General features: G+C 44.5%; 1 pseudogene; it reads right to left on the bottom strand.

Annotated features, from left to right (window-relative positions):
• LOC115937733 (uncharacterized) overlaps positions 1 to 20,852 on the bottom strand; it is a 34,777-nt pseudogene that overhangs the window by 2,472 nt on the left and 11,453 nt on the right.

Here is a 20,852-nt window from a genome sequence, read left to right as displayed (position 1 = left end):
ATAAAGAAGATGTGGTATATATATACAATGGAATATTATGCAGCCATCAAAAGGAATGAGATCTTGCCATTTGCAACGACATGGATGGAACTGGAGGGTATTATGCTGAGCGAAATAAGTCAATCAGAGAAAGACATGTATCATATGACCTCACTGATATGAGGAATTCTTTATCTCAGGAAACAAACTGAGGGTTGCTGGAGTGGGGGGTGGGGTGGGAGGGATGGGATGGCTGGGTGATAGACATTGGGGAGGGTATGTGCTATGGTGAGCGCTGTGAATTGTGCAAGACTGTTGAATCACAGATCTGTACCTCTGAAACAAATAATACATTATATGTTAAGAAAAAAAAAAGAGAAGAAGAAGATAGTAGGAAGGGAAGAATGAAGGGGGGAAATCAGAGAGGGAGACGAATCATGAGAGACTATGGACTCTGAGAAACAAATTGAGGGTTCTAGAGGGGAGGGGGGTGGGAGGATGGGTTAGCCTGGTGATGGGTATTAAAGAGGGCACGTTCTGCATGGAGCACTGGGTGTTATGCACAAACAATGAATCATGGAACACTACATCAAAAACTAATGATGTAATGTATGCTGATTAACATAACAATAAAAAAGTCCAAGAAAACAATCCCATTTACAATTACACCAAAAATAATAAAATACCTAGGAATAAACTTAACTAAGGAAGTGAAAGACTTGTACCCTGAAAACTATAAAACATTGATAAAAGAAATTGAAGACGACACAAACACATGGAAAGCTATTTCACGCTCATGAATTGGAAGAACAGATATTGTTAAAATGTCCATACTACCCAAAGCAATCTACAGATTAAATGCAATCCCTATCAAAATACCAACAGCATTTTTCACAGAACTAGAGCAAATAATCACAAAATTTGTATGGTACAACAAAAGACCCTGAATAGCCAAAGCAATCTTGAAAAAGAACAAAACTGGAGGTATCACCATCCCTGATATCGAGATATACTACAGAGCAGTAGTAATCAAAAAGTATGGTACTGGCACAAAAATAGATGCATAGATCAATGGAACAGAATGGAGAGCCCAGAAATAAATCCACAATTATATGGTCAATTAATCTTTGACAAAGGAGGCAAGAATATGCAGTGGGAAAAAGACAATCTCTTCAACAAATGGTGTTGGGAAAACCGGATAGCCACATGCAAAAAAATGAAACTGGACCACTTTCTCACACCACACACACACACACACACACACACACAACCTCAAAATGGATTAAAGACCTAAATATGAGACCCTGAAACCATAAAAATCCTAGAAGAGAGCACAGGCAGTAATTTCTCCGACTCGGCCCCAGCAATATTTTTCTAGATATGTCTCCTAAAGCAAGGGAAACAAAAACAAAAATAAATTATTGGGACTCTATGAAAATAAAAAGCTTCTGCACAGCAAAGGAAATAATCAACAAAACAAAAAGACAGGGGTACCTGGCTGGCTCAGCCGGTAGAGCATGTGACTCTTGATCCTGGGGTTGTAAGTTTGAGCCCCACATTGGGTGTAGAGATTACTTGAAAATAAAATCTTGAGATGCCTGGGGGGCTCAGTCGGTTAAGCATCTGCCTTCAGCTCAGGTCATGATCTCAGGGTCCTGGGATTGAGCCATAAGTCGGGCTCCTCAGCAGGCAGTTCTTCTCCCTCTCCCTCGGCTCTCTCTAGCTCACTCTCACTCTCTTTCAAGTAAATAAATAAAATATTTTTTAAAAAAGAAAAGAAAATCTTAAAAAAAGAAAAGACAACCTACGGAATGGGAGAAGATATTTGCAAACGACATATTCAATAAAGGGTTATAGCCAAAATATATAAAGAATTTAGAATTCCTCATATCAGTGAGATCATATGATACATGTCCTTCTCTGATTGACTTATTTCGCTTGAATGGAACACTGGGTGTTATATGCAAACAATGAATCATGGAATACTATATCAAAAACTAATGATGTAATGTATGGTGATTAACATAACATCATAAAATAAAATTAAAAAAAAGAATTTATACAACTTAACACCCAAAAACAAATAATCCGATTAAAAAATGGGAAGAAGGCATAAACAGACATTTCTCAAAGAAGATATCCAGATGGCCAACAGACACATGAAAAGATGCTCAACATCATCCATCATCAAGGAAATGCAAATCAAAACCACAATGAGATACCACCTCACACCTGTCAAAATGGCTAACATCAAAAACACAAGAAATGAGAAATGTTGGCGAGGATGCGGAGAAAAAGGAACCCTCTTGCACATGCAAACTGGTACAGTCATTGTGGAAAACCGTATGGGGGTTCCTCAACAAATTAAAAATAGAACTGCCCTATGATCTAGTAATCACACTCCTGGGTATTTACCCAAAGAATACAAAAACACTAATTTGAAGGGATGCATGCGCCTGGATGTTTCTAGCAGCATTATTTACAATAGCCAAATTACGGAAGCAGCCCAAGTGTCCATTGATAGATGAATGGATAAAGAAGATGTGGTATATATACACAATGGAATATTACTCAACTACAAAAAAGAATGAAATCTTGCCACTTGCAACAACATGGATGGATCTAGAGGCTATAATACAATGTGAAATAAGTCAGTCAGAGAATGACAAATACCACATGATTTCACTTAAATGTGGAATTTAAGAAATGAAGAAACAAAGAAAAAAAGAGACAAACCCAAAAACAGACTCTTCATTATAGAGAACAAACTGATGGTTACCAGAGGGGAGGTATGTGGGGGAATGCGTGAAACAGGTGATGGGGATTAAGGAGTACACATCATCATGAGCACTGAGTAATGTATGGAATTGCTGAATCACTATGTTGTACACCTGAAACTAATATAACACTGTATGTTGACTATACTGGAACTGAAGACAAAAACAAAAACAAAACTTGATAGAAAATTGGGCAAAGAGCATAAACAGACAGTTCACACACACGCACACACACACATACAAAATATGTAGATGGGTCTTAAAAATATGAAAGATGGGCGTTGCCTGGCTGGCTCAATTAGAGGAGCATGGGACTCTTGATCTTGGGGTCATAAGTTTGATCACATTAGGTGAAAGATTATGTAAGAAAATAAATAAATAAATATAAAAATAAAAAATAAAGATGTGTACTTTAAAAAATTTTTCTTGGAGTGCTTGGGTGGCTCAGTTGTTAGGCTTCTGCCTTTGGCTCAGGTCATGATCCCAGGGTCCTGGGATCGAGCCCCGAGTCAGGCTTCCTGCTCAGCAGAAGGCCTTCTTCTCCCTCTCCCACTCCCCCTGCTTGTGTTCCCTCTCTCGCTATGTATCTCTCTGTCAAATAAATAAATAAAACCTTTAAAAAAATTTTTTTCTTAATAAGAATATAAAAAGATACTCAGCTTCACTCATAATGATATAACACATATTAGAGTTACATTGACATATTAGTGTTTATCAAATTGTCAAAAATTCAAAAGCTTGGTAATATATTCCATTGGCAAGGCTGTAAGGAAAAAGGCGTTCTCATAATCATTGGTGGGGGTGCAAACTGACCCAACCCGTAGGGAGGGAATTGGGAATATCTAGCAAGCATTTACCCTTTGATCCAGCAATTCCAATTCCAGGAATTCACCCTGAAAGTACACTGTCACACACATAAAACAGTATTTTTATAAGGTTCTTCACTGAGACATTATTTATAATAACAAAATATTAGAAACAACATAAATGCTCAACCCATTAGGATACTAACGGAATAAACTATGATGAATTCATGCAATGGAGTAATATAAAGCCAAAAAAGGTTGAGGAATATTTCTATGAATTAATATGTGGTGATCTCTAAGATACATTAAGTGGAAAAAATCAAGGTGCTTGATAGTGGCATATAGCACGTTACTTTTTTTTTTTTTTTTAATAATCTCTACCCCCAGTATGGGGCTCGAACCCATGATCCTGAAATCAAGAGTGGCATGCTCTACTGCCTGAGCCAGCCAGGCGCCCCTAGCATGCTACTTTTTGTATAAGAAAAAGAAACACCGGAAGAATAAACCAGAAACCAATAAAAACATTGCTTATAGTGGATAGGTGGGAATCGAGTGGAAGGAATAAAAATGGGAGTAAGACTTCTGAGTGTACTTTGTTATATACAGTTTTGATTTTTAAACCTTATGAAAGTTTGGTATATTAAAAAAATAAATTCAGGGCGCCTGGGTGGCTCAGTCGGTTGGGAGACTGCCTTCGGCTCAGGTCGTGATCCCAGGGTCCTGGGATCCAGCCCCACATCGGGCTCCCGGGTCAGCAGGGAGTCTGCTTCCCCCTCTGACCCTCTCCCCTTTCATGCTGTGCTCTCACTCGCTCGCTCTCAAATAAATAAATAAAATTTTTTAAAAAATAAAAATAAAAAATAAATTCAGGGGTGCCTGGCTGGCTCAGTGTTACACTTGATCTTGGGGTCATGAATTCAAGCCCCACATTGGGAGTAGAGCTTACATTAAAATTTTTTTTAATTTTAAGAAAATTAGTCTGAATTTTAAAATGTCAGTATCATGAAAAAGAAAAAAACTGTCAAACTGAGGTTACAGGAGACTAAAGAGAAAAGATAATTCGATATCTGTGATCCTTAATTAGATCTTGGATCAAAAAACAAAAATAGCTATAAAATGACATTCTGAACCAATTAGGGAATTTGAATATAGACTATATATTAACGATTAAGTATATATGAAATTTGTTGGGTGGGATAAGGGTGTTATGATTATAGAGGAGAATCTTTCTCCCTAACAGAAACATGCTGAGATATTTAGGAGTCAATTGTCATGATATCTCCAAATCATTTTCAAGCAGGTTAGCAAAAAAGCCAAAAACCAAAAAACCCAAACCCCCTAACATAGAAATACATATATAAGTGCAAATATGAAAGATATACTTGTGTTCATTGTCGTACTCTTTCAACTTTTCTCAAGGTTTGAAGTTTTCCAAATAAAAGGTTATGAAGGTGGGAGGTAGGTGTTGGTCATCAGGACCCCTAGTACTTGCTAGGCCGTCTGGAGATTCCAAGGAACCCATGAGGGCCATAAAGCTCTCTCTGTGGTGCTCGGTGTACATGCTGCGGATTCTTTGAGTCAGTCCTCACCCCACTGTGTAGGGTAAAAAGGTGATTTGGGGAGTCAGACAGACCTGAACTGTAATCCTTGCTCTGTCCCTTCTTGGCTGTGTGTCTTGAGGCAAGTTACGAACCGCTTCTGACCTCATTTGTAAAAAGAGAGATCATGCCTGCCCTGCAGGGTTGTTGTAATGTGCTCAGTAAATAATACTTCGCAGTGCCACCTCCCAAACCACCAAATTCTTCCTTCCTTCCTTCCTTCCTTCCTTAATTCCTTCCTTCCTTCCTTCCTTAATTCCTTCCTTCCTTCCTTCCTTCCTTCCTTCCTTCCTTCCTCCCTTCCTCCCTCCCTCCCTTCCTCCTTTCCTTCTTTCCTTCTTTCCTTCCATAACCATTTATTGTTATTCCCTGCAATGGGCAAGGATTACAAATATGAATTTGGTTACTCTAGGAAACTCATAATCAGATGGGGGGAATACACTGTGGTCAATACTAAAAGATGCGTGCTAAGGCTCTTGCAGAAGCACAGGGGGTAGGGTGGGGTGAGGGGCTGCCCAGGAAGATTTCTCAAAGGCGGTGAGGTCCGGGGGCCTCCATGGGGGATGAGGAAGGAGCGTGAGCTGCACTGAGGGGCCTCAGGGACAAGGGCAGAGAAGACTGGAAGAGAGTTTGACAGAATGGACAGGGCCAGGCCAGGAAATTGGTTGGGGAAGCCATGGGAGCAATGTGGGCCTTGGTCTCAGATAATGGGGCACAGCAGGCCTCGATGCTTGGTTCAGAAAACATAGCAGAGCTCTGCTATATTAAATTGGTTTTAAAAACGCTTGCGGGAGGAGAGGTCCCCAAAACAGAGAAAAAAACTATTAAAAACAAACACTTGAACTGACAAATAAAAGGAAGTTATGTACCCTAAACTTTTCCCTGTTGCCCTCCTCCCAGGAGAGGAGGAGGCGCGGATGGGGGGCCAGGTCCGGCACTAGGGCTTGCTTCTGCGAAGGGAGATGGTGACCCCCAAAGAGTGAGGCTCATTTGTCACTCTCTACCACCGCCTCCTCATCCAGGGTCTGTCCCCACGCACATAAAACTGTTAGGTCTACCCACCACCCCATTTCCGCTTTCTAGATCACACATTTCTGTAATGCACCAACGGTCCGCCGGGCCGGGGAAGCCCGGAGGCCCCCCGCCCCGTGCCAGCACCCGGCCGAGAACTCGGGGTTCCCTGCCCCCGCCGGCGCGGGGGGCCGTGCTGCTGGGCCCGAGGGTCGGCGGCACGAGCGCTGAGCCTGGCTGGCTACGCAGACGCAGAAGGAAGCTTCTCGCCTAATTCCAAATCATTTTTCTAAGAACAAAAACTATGTACAAATGAATATTTCCATCTTTATTTCAAATTCTAGGTTTCAACTGCAATATTAATGCTACTCCACAGTGTAATTTACTTGTAATAATATATCATTATTTCCATTTTACAGTTCTCTTCTTAAAGTAGTAAAGCAAATGTTTAAAACAGCACAAATCCGCAGCCCCACAATTCTCCATTCAGGCTCAGAATTTGTGCGCTCCTTTCAGAATTGCACATAATTGAAAACAATGAAAACCCCCGATGTGCTAAATGCTCTAGTCATTAAAGCATTTTTTTACTTTGGAATAAAAGACCGTTCTTGTGGTTGTAGTTATTATTTATTTATTTATATTTAGAAGCCCCAAACAAGCTGCTTCCTGTTCCCAGACTGACATCTGCTGGGGATGTCAGGCTGACCCGCTTCCCGGGCAGGCCCGCAGCCGGCGGCCACTCGTCCCAGCCTCGGGGGGCAGGGGACCGCACCTGGCGGCCAGGGCCAAGGTGGCGCCTACCGGCTGCTTCAGCAACCAGCCCCAGGGGACCCAGTTTCTCTCCTGCTTCCGGCAGCTGGGTTAAGCCCCAGAATGGCAGTGGCTTGGCACAAGGTCTCCAGTGTTGGTGGCTCCAGCAAGGGGCTGGTGGGCAGGCGAGAGACTGGGGGGCGAAATTAGGCACATGGGCACGATGAGTGTCCTCTGCATGCAAACAGGCCTGCAGACTCTCGAGAAGCCTGCCCTATTTCTTTGCTTTCTCTGGGATGTCTCTACGGGCATCATTTATTGTTGTTGTTGTTGCTGCTGCTGCTGCTGTTGTCGTTGTACTGATTCCTTTGCCTTTGATAGAACTGCTTCCTCTTAGGCAGCCCTGGGCATTGGGTCCTGTAGGGGAGGGTCCCCGGCCTTCGCAAATTAGATTTCCTTTCCATTGGCTTCACGGTTAACAACCAGGAAACAAGCTTCCTTTTCCATCAGAATGAGGGTCCCTCTGCCTATTTCCCAATTTGTAGGAAGCCTGGTCTCCCTCTCCTCTGCAATTTAAACCACAGCGGGGTTGGGGGTGGGGGTGTGTGGGGCTGGGGAAACAGAGGGTTCTTTTCTCTCTTCTGGAGAGATCTTCCAGCTCCAGGCCCCCTTTCATCCGTGTATCTGACTCTGAGCTCTGGGTTCCAGCCCCACGAAGGACATTTTCGGTAAGGTGACAGCATCCTGCCCCAGCCAGCCCCGTAACACACCCTCCCACATACTCCTGCCCTGCTCAAGCACCTCCCATGGGCCCAGATTCCTGCCGCTTGGAACCCTCCCACCCACCCACATCTGTCCCACATCTGTCCCTTCATGACCACCAACGTTTCCTTCCCCCTGCCCAACTTCTTCCACTCCTGCCAAACTGCTCACCCCTACACCCGGATGAAGGCACCCCCAAGCCCACTTAAACACCTTTAATGAAACCTCACTGTCCACAGAAAAAGCCCAAGCCTTTGGCCCCGACACTCAAAGAAACACAGCCCGGCCCAGAACCAGCCAAGGTTTCCCCAAGGCCCAGAGCTGCCCGGGGGGTGGGGGAGTCCCTGGGATGACTTCAGGTGGACTGAGGAGGAGGCCTTAGGAGACGGGATGACCACATGAGAAAAGTGAGTTTGCTTTTTACTCTCTTTCATTTCTCAGCGTCAAGGAGAAAGTCTGGTTTGGTGTTAGTCCACTTTTTTTTTAAATAAACTTTTAATGTTAGAATCGTTTTGGATTTACAGAAAAATTGCAAGAATATCTCTTAGAGGAGCGCCTGGGTGGTTCAGTTGGTTAGGCGACTGCCTTCGGCTCAGGTCATGATCCTGGAGTCCCGGGATCGAGTCCCGCATCGGGCTCCCTGCTCAGCGGGGAGTCTGCTTCTCCCTCTGACCCTCCCCCCTCTCATGTACTCTCTCTCTCTCATTCTCGCTCTCTCAAATAAATAAATTTATCTTAAAAAAAAAAAAAGAATATCTCTTAGAGTTTCAGTACTCAGTACTCACGGCACCTTCCCCCCATGGTGACCACGGCCAGAGGAGGCTGCGACACCTGCTTTGTGAATGTCCCTTGCGGCCAGAGCCCTTCTCCAGTCACAGCAGGGAGGGTGAGCGGGACTCTAATCACCTTGCTTCTTTTGCAATAATATATTTTCTGTTACCTTTTATTTCCAGCAAGTGAAACTACTCATCCACATTCTTAATTCCAAAAAAGCTCTGAAAAAATGAAAGGTTTTTTGTAAGTTTGGAGCCAAAGCTGATTTGAGGCAAGCTATAAATAGTCTTTACCCTACTTAGTGTAAATATTCATACATTTCTCTGCAGAAATAGTCATTCATCCTCTGGCCCTCTGGGGATGTTAACTAACGTTGCATACATGCACCATATCACCTTTCGAAATCAGAAAAAAATGTGAATTCCGAAACACATCTGGCACTGTGAGCTTACTATTTACAGTTGTGATATAAAGTTTCTTTTTTTAAAAATAAATTTACGTAAAAAGAGCAAGTCATTTCAAGAGAAACAGCAAGCAAATTTTAAGTACAGGTGACCTAGACTTTTAAGTTCCTCTTTCACTTTTTCCCACCCTTCATAGAAACATAACTAGCACCAAAAAGAAAACAAAGAATCTGCAAGGCCTCCAGATCCCGTCCAAACACCTCAGGTGGTCTTCATCTGTGCTCGGGCCCTACTCACTCCTCCACCCACATCCGCACCTCCGTACCCTCACCCCACTGGACTGGCTTTGGCCTCCAGGCCTTCACACAGTCTGCTCCCACTCCTTGAAATGCTTTTCCCTAGCAAGCTCCTGGCCCTTCTTCCAAACTCAGCTCAGATGCCACCTTTGGCAAGAAGCCTTCCCTGGTTGCACCCAGTCTTGTTTAGGTGGTCAGCCTGTGTGGTCCCATGGCACCCCACACACAGTATTGTGGGTAAGGAAGCAGCTTGACTCTGAGTTTGACTCTAGTTTGACTCGGCGTCTTTTAGCTGGGTGATTTGTTCTCTTATGTTCACTAAGATTAATCAGTGGGATTGGTGATGATAGCTGCTATGTGTTGAACTCACTCTTCTAAGTGCTTTACATACATAAATTCACATCATCCTCACAAGCCTGAGAGGTAGAAATTGTTTTGGTTTTGGGTTTTGGTTTGTTTTTTTTTTTAAGATTTTATTTATTTATTTGTCACAGAGAGAGAGAGACAGTGAGAGAGGGAACACAAGCAGGGGGGGTGGCAGGCAGAGGGCGAGGGAGAAGCAGGCTCCCCGATGAGCAGGAAGCCCGATGTGGGACTCGATCCCAGGATCCCGGGGTCATGACCTGAGTCGAAGGCAGATGCTTAACCAACTGAGCCACCCAGGTGTCCCTAGAAATTGTTTTGATCTCCATTTAATATATGAAGAACTGAGACCCAGAGAGGTTAAGTCCCTTTCCCAAGGTTACGGTCAGCAGGGGCGGTAGGGATTTCTTCCTCCCTCCCTCTTGATCCTCACCATAGAATAGCTAGGGAAGTGCTTGCATCACAGCGCTGCCCCGAAAAAAAAAAATGGCATAAGGTTGGCCAGGTGCTACGCCTCATCCTCACAGGCTGCTTCTGGTCAAACCTGCACTGGGTACCCCAAGCACAGGGCACTGATTTGCTTCGCAGGATAGCTCGACCCCAGGGCCCACAAGCTGTTGCTCTCTGCTCTCTCCCATTTCCTCAGTGGAATCTTCCTGCCCAAGCCCAAGTTGGGTGGGGTTTACCCACTGCTTCCTACTGTAACCAGTATTTACAATTTTGGCCTCTCTCTCTGAGCTCAGCAGAAAAAAAATGTGCCAGACTCACATGTCTTTCATCTAGCACCCTGTAGAGGGTCTGAACCAAGAGTGTTTGGTAAAGAAATGCAAAGAAAAAATGATGAAGTAAATGTATGGATGGGTAAATGGATGGATGGATGGATGGATGGATGGATGGATGGATGGATAGATGGATAGGTGGATGGATGAAATAACAACGAATGCACACATTTGTCCTTAGAATTTCTAATGCATTTGACATACCATGACTAATGAAAAATAACATTATCCAGTAAACACTCCTAAGCAGAGGTGCGGAGGCTGAAGAGAAAAGGAGAGAAAACAACCCGTCGCACTGCATTGCGCTCTATGTCTGTGTTTCTAGTAAAATAGCGTGGTAGTAATATTCAACCCTTCCGATAGGAAGCTGGGAAGGGAACAACTGGGATTTATGATAAAGTTAAGACATTTCAGCTGTGTCATTGGATAAAGGCGATGGCATAACAAGACTTGAAAGTGAATCTGAGGCGAGATCCTCAACGGCGCTGAAAGGGGCCAAGCGGCGCAGGCCCAGCTCTGGAGCCGGCCACACGTTGGCCCTGACAGAGGAATAACTACCTAATGACCAAATGGAGTCCAAGGCAGACTGTCTGCGTGTCCATGGTGACAAAGGGGAGCCATGTCATTGACATTCAATTTATTAGCCTACTGTCCCTTATCTTCTTTCTTCTCTTCTAACTTGGGCAGTGGAAGAGTAACATAATCATTCATTAAGGAGTACAGTTGGTAAAGGGACAAGTGTATAATTATGGGATAAGAGGAAATCACTGTGCTGGGGAGCGCAGAGCCGCCGTGAGCCCGGGAATGGCAGCCTCAGACCCTGCAGTTTAATTTATGTGCTATTTATCTCCTCACGTACACCTGGCAGAAACAATTAGCACTTGGTAATTTGTTGACCTTATCAAGGCCCTGGGACTTGTTATCATAGTTGCCACCAATATCAACGCTGCGGGAAAGAAACAATTTAGAAATGGCCCGCTAGTAAATCATGCCCATTTAACCAGGTTCGAATTTATTTTAGTCTGGTGGAGGCTTCACGTTTTGTCACTTCTTGATCGCTGTGTTAATTTTCCAAGGGCTTTTAGGATGCTTTCAGAACCCTAGACTATCACAGTGGGAGTCAGCATCCCTTTGAAACGTGACGACGGCCCCTCAGAAAGCACTACCCGCGGGAACACAAGCGCAACAGTGAATTTTGCAAGAGGGTTTTCGAGAAGAGCACTCTCCCCGCTGGCCCTCAGCAGCCCCCGGGACTCGGTTACTTCAGGTCCACCGGGACTCCTTCCGTGTTTGCACCCATTCCAGAAGGCCCGCCGGACTGCAGAGCGCTTCCCCACTGCCCGGCGCCACGCTGTGAGCCCTGAGCCGGTCCGTGGCACCTCCGTGGCTCCCAGCATGTCCCTCCAGAGACCACGTGGGACGCCACTTACAGAGTTTCCCCAAACTGTGCTCCCCAAAACTGTTCCGAAGTTAAAACAGGTGTGAAGGAGCGAAAGGTATTTTTATATCTGAGCTTCTTTACTCTCTCTCTCCCAATTTCAAGCCTTCCCTCCCCATTTAAAGCCGGAACGGGGTACAGCGCTCACAGCCCTAGAGGAGGCTTCTATTAGAATAGAAAACAAAACAACCAGGCTTTCTGGCTTTTGTTATTCAAAACCTAAATCCTTTGGAGAATTCAGCTGATTCTCAAGCAAAGTCTGGATGAATAGAGGGGGATTTACCCCAGCCCGGAAAGTTCTTGAGCTGGAGGAAGGAGTGCAGGGGAAGGGAGGAGGGAAGGAAAGGACAGTGAGGAAGTTGGGGAGGAGGAGGGGGAATCGAGGGAAGGGAGAATCTGGAAGAGCAGGGGAGAGGAGGGAGCCCGTGACTGTGTGTGGTTCAGGAGAGTTCAGGGAGTTGGTTCAGCGGAGCCCAGGAAGGTGACCAAGGACGAGATCAGCAAGGTCACCCAGACCAGGGTTTGCACTTGGAAGCTTTCCAGAGCCAGGCCGAATGGGTGACACAGTCCTGAGAGGCAATAGGAAGAGCTGTGGACAGAGGAGCTGGAGAGAGTGCATCCTGCCCAAGGACAAGGCTTCCTTTATCCCGAGTGTCGCATGTCGCAGAAGGGCTCGCCCCAGACCTCAGACCTGGCAGGGCCACGTGGGCTGGGATCTGGGGCATCTGAGCAGTGCCTGGATGGATCAGTGAGTGAGAACCAGAACCAGAACAGCACCCCTCCTGCCACCTGGAACTGGGGCACAACCCCGGGGGTGGGGGTGGGGGGGCTAGGCTAGTGAGGGAATTCCTGGAAGGAGTGACGTTATGTTTTGGTTTTCTTTTCCCCATCAATCCGGAAGAAAGGGAGTCAGAATCTGAAATTACATAGCTTCTGATATGCTTGAGTCTGTGGACGAAGATGTCTATCCATGTCCTATCTTTGGGGAATGCTTATCCACAAAATTAAACACATTCCCTATTGTAGGACTTCCTAGACACTTTTTTTTTAAAGATTTTATTTATTTATTTGAGAGAGAGAGAATGAGAGACAGAGAGCACGAGAGGGAAGAGGGTCAGAGGCAGAAGCAGACCCCCTGCTGAGCAGGGAGCCCGATGCGGGACTCGATCCCGGGACTCCAGGATCATGACCCGAGCCGAAGGCAGTCGCTTAACCAACTGAGCCACCCAGGCGCCCTTCCTAGACATTTTAATATGCTAAAATAAAACATTCTGGATCTCAGAGAGAGGGATTCAACAGATCACTTGTGTGCTGGTAAATTATCAACTCAGGGATCAAATCAGGGATTAAAAACCCTGCCTTACAGCATTTGCCAATTTCCGTGGCATAAATACTCTAAATACTCCACTCCTTTGGCAGCGCTGCCCTGGGTCACAGTTGAGGCCGTTGAGGCCCTTGCCACAGTCAAACTCCCTGGCCCCTGTCCTCCTGCCTTCACTCTCCACACACCATGGTCCAGAGGGCTTTCCACAGCAAACTCCCCACAGGCACACCTCTGCCTTGAAGATGTTTCCCCAGGTTACCGGGTCTAAGACTTGTCCTTTTACACATGTGTCCTCGGTTTTAATTAAAGGGACCGGTTTCCTATTCACTAGGGCATTTCTACAGAGTTGAGTTGTTTTTTTTTAATTTTTAAAAAGATTTTATTTATTTATTTTTGCGCCTGCGTGGGCACTCGCACACGCAAGAGAGCGAGAGAGGGACAGAGAGAGAGAGGACCGAACTCCCTGAACTCTCCTGAACCACACACAGACACGGGCTCCCTCCCTCCTCTCCCCTTCTCTTCCAGATTCCCCCTTCCCTTGATTTCCCCCTCCTCCTCTCTCCTCCTTCTCCCCACCTTTCCGCTCTATCCTCCTTCCTTTCCCTCCTCCTTTCCCCTGCTCTCCTTCCTCCAGCTCTCTCCCATTGAGCAGGGAGCCTGATGCAGAACTCATCCCAGGACCCTCGGATCATGACCAGAGCCAAAGGCAGACGCTCAACAGACTGAGCCACCCAGGCGCCCCGAGTTGAGTTCTTTTAAGTTTATTTATGCCAAGATCTGTGATTTATGAGGCATAACATAATGAATGAATAAAAGACTGGATCCCAATGGTAGCCAGCCTCCAGGATGGCCACAAATGATTCCTCCCTCCTGGTATTCATGCCCCTGTAAAGGGTTGATCTATGTAATGAAGGGGAGCAGATTTTGCCACCCTAAAATATGTCTCTTTAGCATAAGGATTATTTTGACCTAAAGGCAATCAAAACTCAGCAGATTCAGGAAAAGTTCTTTACCTTCCCTTCAACTGCCTAAATTTACACTGGAAAGGGGGTCTGTACTAGGAAGAGAGCTATTACCAGAGAGACTTTTTACCTAAGAAACGTATCTGCATAACAGGACACCTTTGTTTTCCAAACTTCTCTTCTGCCTTCCTGTGAATGGCCTTCCTCCCCTTTGTATCCCCAGACCCACTCCCCTTTCCTTGGCTCTGGATGTTATATAAGCTTCAAGCACCTGGCTGCCCTTTGGGTCTCATATTTTTATGGGGCTCCCCTTTGTTTGAAATTTGTTTTTCTCCTGTTAATCTGTCTTAACATTAATTATTAGACCAGCCAAAAAACCTAGAAGGGAAGAAGGGAAAATTTTTCCACCCCTACGGTAACAAACGGGAAATTTGGGAAATGAGTGTGTGACGTCTTCTGAGGCTAGATCATAAAAGACTTTGTGGGTTTTGCCTTGCCCTCTCTTGGATTACTCACTCTGCGGAAGCCAGATACCATGTCATGAAGACTCTTGAGTAGCTCTATGAAGGAGTCCACATGCTCAGACACTGTATAGCATCAGTTTGCCGGCCGTGAGAGTGCTCCATGCTGGAAGCAGATCCTTCAGCTCCAGTAAGCCTTTATTTGGATGACTGCAGCCCAGCTGAGCTGCTCCTGGGTCTCTGGCCTGCAGAAGCTGTGTGAGATAATGGGCGCTTATTGTTGCTTTAAGGGGCGGAGTGTGGATGTACTTTGTTGTGCGGATATTTGTGAGTAGTAGAGCACCTAATCAAGAGGAGCTCTACAACCTTGAACAGGGGAGAAAAGATGGATGTGGACATACACAAATACGTGGAATAAGCCAGTATATGTGTGTATCATCAGATACTGACTGTGGCACGTTCGGAGAAACGGGAGAGAAGAGGAAGAGGTTGTGCACTGGAAAAACAAGGGGCCCTGTTAGGGAAGCTTTCAGGAGGTCAATTTTGGAAGAAAAGGGGAAGAAGAGGGGGTTTGAAGAAAGGCAGAACACATTTGGCGGAGTGTGTCTCTCTTTTTTGGAGAAATTAAATTTCTGAGGAATCAAATTTCTGAGGAGTTTATATAAACGTTCTTTGCGAAATGTGAAATTCACTTGAAAATCAATGTTGCTTTAGGACATCATGGGTCAACCTGTTTTCAGTAAAGTAATTCAATCTTAGAAAAAGTGCAAAAAATTTATCAGGACACAAAGTTGTTACCAGTTTGCTGTCTACCACCGCGTACACTGGGTGAGACATACCAGAATATTTATTTATTAGGTGGGTTTAAATTACAGAATAAAAAGATTCAGTTCTTGGTGGGTTGGTTTCCAACCAGGAAAAATGGGTATAAGCTGAAATAAAGGGAATGATTTCTATTTAGTTGAAAGGAATAAACAAACAAACAAAAGCCCTTCAATCAACCAGAGAAAATTAGTACCTCTTCCCAGTCCATTGTTTCTCATTTTGCTTTGCCTTTTATTTTTGTTTTTGTTTTTTTAAAGGAAGTTTAAAGCCATAGTGAAAGTCATGATGATGTGGAAACGCAGGCTAGAAAAACATCCTGGTATCTTTTTCCTTTTGCCTAATTCTCATTCAAGATACCAGTTTCAAATGACATGGGAAGTTTGCTTAAATCAAATAGAAAATTAAAGCACATGAATTAAGCAGCTGGAAGAAAAAGTACTATAAATATAAAGTAAATGAATAAATATATAAAAAAGATACTCAGCCTCACAATAATTAAAGAAATGCAAGCTACAAGGAGATGCAATTTCTAAAACCCTGTCAGACTGGCAAAGACTAAAAGGTTTGATAATGCTCAGTAATTGGGAGGAAGGGGAGTCAGGCATTTCACAGGCTAGGGTTGGGAATGTAAATTGGCACGACAATTTTAGAGCACAGTTTGACAACATCCAGCAAAATGTTAAATGCACATACCCTTTGACGCAGTAACTCCATTCCTGGGTACAAGTACAAGCTCGAGGTTATGCACTGCAACCTTGTTGGAAAGAAAAACGAAACAATAGAAATAGCAACGTACACAAGAGAGAGCAGCTACATCACAAATTGATGATAACAAATGCGTGGAGTCCTTGCTTATCTTGTGATCAGCAAGAACCCCGAGACCTGATTCTCTTCTTAGAATGGTACAGCCACACAAACAGCATCCAGCCATCCAAGTCACCAGGGCGTGGGCTGACCAAGGGCTATTCATGCAATAGGAGGGGTAAAAGGAAATTTTAGAACAGGCTATAGAGTACAGTCTCATTTATATTAAAGAAACAGTAAAGTGTGTATATATGTTTACATTTGTGCAGAAAATGTCTAGAAAGGTACACTAGAAAGAAAGAGGTAACTGTGGGACGCTCAGGAGAACTTTCCATTTTTTTATTTAATACCTTCACCTTCTTTATTTAATACCTTCACTTTTATTTACTTATTTTTTATTTACTTACTTACTCATTTGCCTATTACGCATGTGTAGAGAGTTCACCTAGTTAGACCAACCGCAAAGGTTGAGGTCAGAACTTTCAAGACTGCCTTTGCTTCTGACACCAACTGCCTATGGAACAGTTTCCATCAGTCACTAGGAGGGCACACAGAACTCATTGAAGCTTTTCTATTCATGGCTGTGGTTTATTACAGGGAAGGGAGGCAGATTAAAATCAGCCAAAGGAAGAGACACATAGGGCAGAGTCTGGGAGCGTTCCAGACGTGAGGCTTCGATGGTTCTCTCCTGTGGATTAAGGATGCATTACCCTCCTGGCATCTGTGCGTGACAATGCACACGGAGTTCTCCCAGCTGGGGAAGCTCAGAGGAGCATCAGTGTCCAGAACTGGTTTAACGGGGTTTCATTATGTAGGCACGATCGATCGATTGCCCGCATGGTTGAAGTCTACAGGTCGACTGACACTACATGATTCAAAGCCACACCCTAAACTATAACATCTTTCTGGAGAGGTCAGTGCCTACTCAAAGATCCAGTGTGGCCATCTTGTGCCCTAAACAAAGACAGTCCTATCAGGTATGACATAGATGAATTCCAGAGGCTGAGAGTAAAGGCCCGACCTCTTCTGGGGGCAAGGCCAAATTCTTTACTATACGTTTTTGTAATTAAAACCTGGAATAGCTGTGTGGTTGGTTTCCCATGTGCTTGTTGGTACATAGTATAGTTTCTAAGTTGTGTTTTTATGTAAGAGGACTGGGTTGCACTGAGACTCCCTGATCATGTGAATTTTTGTCCTGTGTTTTCTTAGATTCTGTATTTGTCTACTTGGTACCCATTGGTCACCGGGTCAGACTCCTGGCCAAAGCTGTTTACTTCTCCTCTGTGAGCTAGCTTTTGTGTCACCTGATAATCATATGACAAATCCTCGAATCAGTCATGAGTCCACACTTCCAGCCATGTCTTTTATTTAACTCACATACCAACCCAATATTCCTCTGCCCCAATCACCCAGGGCCATACAGCTAGAGACCACCTCTAGAGCCCAGAGCCTGCTGACTCAAGCTAGCCAACCCTGAGCTGTTTTCTCTGCCTCGCCTTACCTTTCCCATGGGAAACAATAAAGGTTCTGGCCCACGCTTCCCCCTCACTTGCTCTGTCTCCGGATCAAACCTGGTGCTGCCCGATGGAGCCCTGGGTGGCATGATGTGCTCCCTTCCCTTGGGAAGTAAGTAGTCACGGCCTTCCTTCAATGGCATTAGCCTCATTGTATCATCTCCCCAAATTAAAATCCTGTGGGTACGATCAAGACAACTCTGAAACCCGTCCTCCCCAGGCCTAGGTCTTAAGAGGGTAATAGTCCTTACTTGCTGGTGCAGGCCTGGGCTCCTACATGCTTGTTGATTTTAATGAACAAGTGTACACTGCTAGTTTTTCCTCGAGCGATGGTCCATAAACCGTTCATCTTGTTTGACGCAATCAGAGCTGTAGGTGGAATTTGAAAAGAAGTTCAATAAACCGCTTGTGGAAATGCGTATCCGTTTTCAAATTCTGCACTGAGTTTACTGAAATACTTGTGCCCTAACTTGGTCAGCGTTCTTTTGTCACTCTTTCTATGCCCCAGCCCCAGTTCGTTTAGTTAGCTAAAATACTTGTACCTCCTGCCAATAACTAAACGTGCCCCGGTCAGCTTACAAACTGGAGCTCAGAAGGAAGAGAAAGTTCGATCTATTCCATTTAGGCCGGGCCTGACTTATTTTAGGCTCTGAGCAAATGTTAGTTTATGAGTGTTTTTGCTTATTACAAAATGTCAGGGATTTCTTGTTGCTGGCTTTAACCCAAAAACCATAAGTGTACTCTCAGGCAAAGATATGAAAAATAGAAATTCTGGTAAACTGAAGATGTACATTTGGTAGCTAATTCTAAAAAGGACAGTGTTTGACCCAGCAGCCCCCAAAATGAGGTTTGGCCATATTCGTGCATTTTCAGGGACATAAGGTGTAAAGATAGGAGTGGGTTGGAAAAGAGAAAAGCTATAATAATATGAAATAAAGAAAAATTTAAGCCTCTAGCAGTAAAAATGGATAAAGTGCTGACGTTATGGACAAATAAGATTATGAAATGCCAAGCCATAAAGAATGAGGAATATTTGGACTTTTAATAATGCAGGTGAGCTTTTATAGCAATTAAAAAAAAAACCATTATGACTGCCTCAGGCAATAGTAGAGGCTGTTTATAGTTGATTTCCAATAATTCCAAAGGGCTGACCCAATTAAGAACTCCAATTCTGAACCAGAAAGGTTTAAAAACATTTTAAAGAAGACAACTCTAAAATGGATCTTTGGGAATACTGACATTTTTTCTCGAGATCAGTTAATGAAAAATCATTTTATTTATACTATTCCACTTAGCCAAAGTGTGCTTGAAAATCAGAAAAATTAAAATACTTTGCTTTTATAATACTCTTGGATCTTTAGCTAAATTTAACAAGCTATAAAGGAACCATGCCTTAACAGCCAAGTGTAAGTTGGGGAATTGTTGTTTGTGAGTCAGGGTAAAGAGTGTTTGTTATAAACGCTCTTGAGCACAAGGCAAGTTCTATGAAGTCAAGTGTATCTGGGGGCTTTTAGCTGCAAGTGACAGAATACTCAACCCAAAGTGGCTTAAACAGTGAGGGCATTGGACTCTTGCACAAAACAAGAAGTCTGGGGGCAGGCTGAGGCAGGACTAGATCAACACCAGTTCAGGGTGCTTCTTTGCCCATCTTTTGGGGCTTCCTTTCCACAACTCCACATACAGTCCTTTACTAAATCTGTTTTCAAATCTCAAAAGAAGGCTATCCCAAGGGCCCTGGAATTCACAAGTCCTCACAGCAGGAGGGAAAAGAGAGTGGCAGTCTCTTCTGGTCTCCTTCTTTTGGGGGAGGAAAAACCCACCCCTCCCCCTGCTCTGTCAAGCCTCCTCCTCAGACCTGTTTGCATTTCAGAGGCCAGCGCTGGGTCCACTGCTCATCACTGGCACAGCAAAAGAAAGAGTACATGATGAATTTAGACTAATTTGATTCATTTCCTGGAGTTGGACGCATTCTCTATGGAGCAAAATGGAGATTTTGTTAGCAAGCACAAAGGGGTGAGCTGGGTACGTGAGAGGAGTATGGGCAAACAGCAGTGTTTGTGATGTTTGGGGGCAGTAGCAGGTGAAAGGTGGGGCATTGGTCCCCATGCCTGAGCTGGTCATTGCTGTTCAAAGGATGCATAAAAAAGGAAATACATCTTATATTTGTTATGTTGTTTAAATTGGATAAGGACCTCAGTAAAACCAGATATCATATGTCTGGCTTTGTATCAGTTAAGCTATGGGACAGGCTCCTTACTTAGAAATAAAACTTGGCCAAATCTAATACGGTTCTTCATGAAATCTATTTGCAAGTAAAAAAGAAATGATATCCCAAGGTGCCTGGAATTCACCCCAAATGACACAAATACAATAAGCCAAAGGGCTGAAATGGCTTACACACAAAATTTGACCAAAGCAAAGAAGCTTGCTCTCATGCTGTGATCAGAAGAGCAGCAAGCTGGAGGCTTTGTTCAAAGCAAAGAGAGCATGGAATTCTAAAGGCCGTGGTCCTCCAAAGGGGGCAGAGAGATATTAGTAAACAGGGTTCGTTAATCCACTCAGGCAAGAGCCTCAAAAGTTCAAGATGTGCTTTCTCATCTGCATTTTCACAGGATTTCAAAGAACTGAAATGAAAGGCTGTGAACTGTCCCCGCCACCCCGTCTCCCTTTATATCATAGATCGCCGCAACCATGCCAGCTGTTCTCCACAGAGACTGGAACTTTTCTCAAGAAGGGTGTTTGTCCTAAACAGAAGGTTTGGCTGGCCTGATGAGAACAAGAACCAAGGAACCTTAACCAGGGAAACAGAGAGACAAAATGCCAAGCCTCATGAGAGATGACCTGAAGCGCTGGTATTTCCTATTCCTTGGAACAAAGTAGAGAGCAGGAGCACGCGGGGCCGGGAGGCGCCCACTCTCCCAGGGCTGACCCTCGGCGGGCAGGCTGTGCACCGTCCACACTGATAACATACCGGGGTGCTTCTGAAGTAACTGATGCCTGGGTCCATGCGCTCCCCTACCTCCCCACAACCCAATAACTAAAGGGTGCATAAATGGAGCTTCCAGGATTCTGTGCTAGCCCATGGAAACTTGGTTTAAAAAAGAAGAAAGAAAAACAAAAGCAAAAGGGCAAGTTGAAGAGGGCTGTGTAAAAGCTTCGACTTTCCCTTCAAAGCTACCCTCTCCACAGCCCCTCTGCTGTGGCTTTTCACCGTGAAACAAGCTA

This window comes from Leptonychotes weddellii, chromosome 3 (genome assembly GCF_054177405.1).
Source record: "Leptonychotes weddellii isolate Sample4059 chromosome 3, ASM5417740v2, whole genome shotgun sequence".
NCBI lineage: Eukaryota > Metazoa > Chordata > Mammalia > Carnivora > Phocidae > Leptonychotes > Leptonychotes weddellii.
This window is presented reverse-complemented; position numbering and strand designations above follow the sequence as displayed.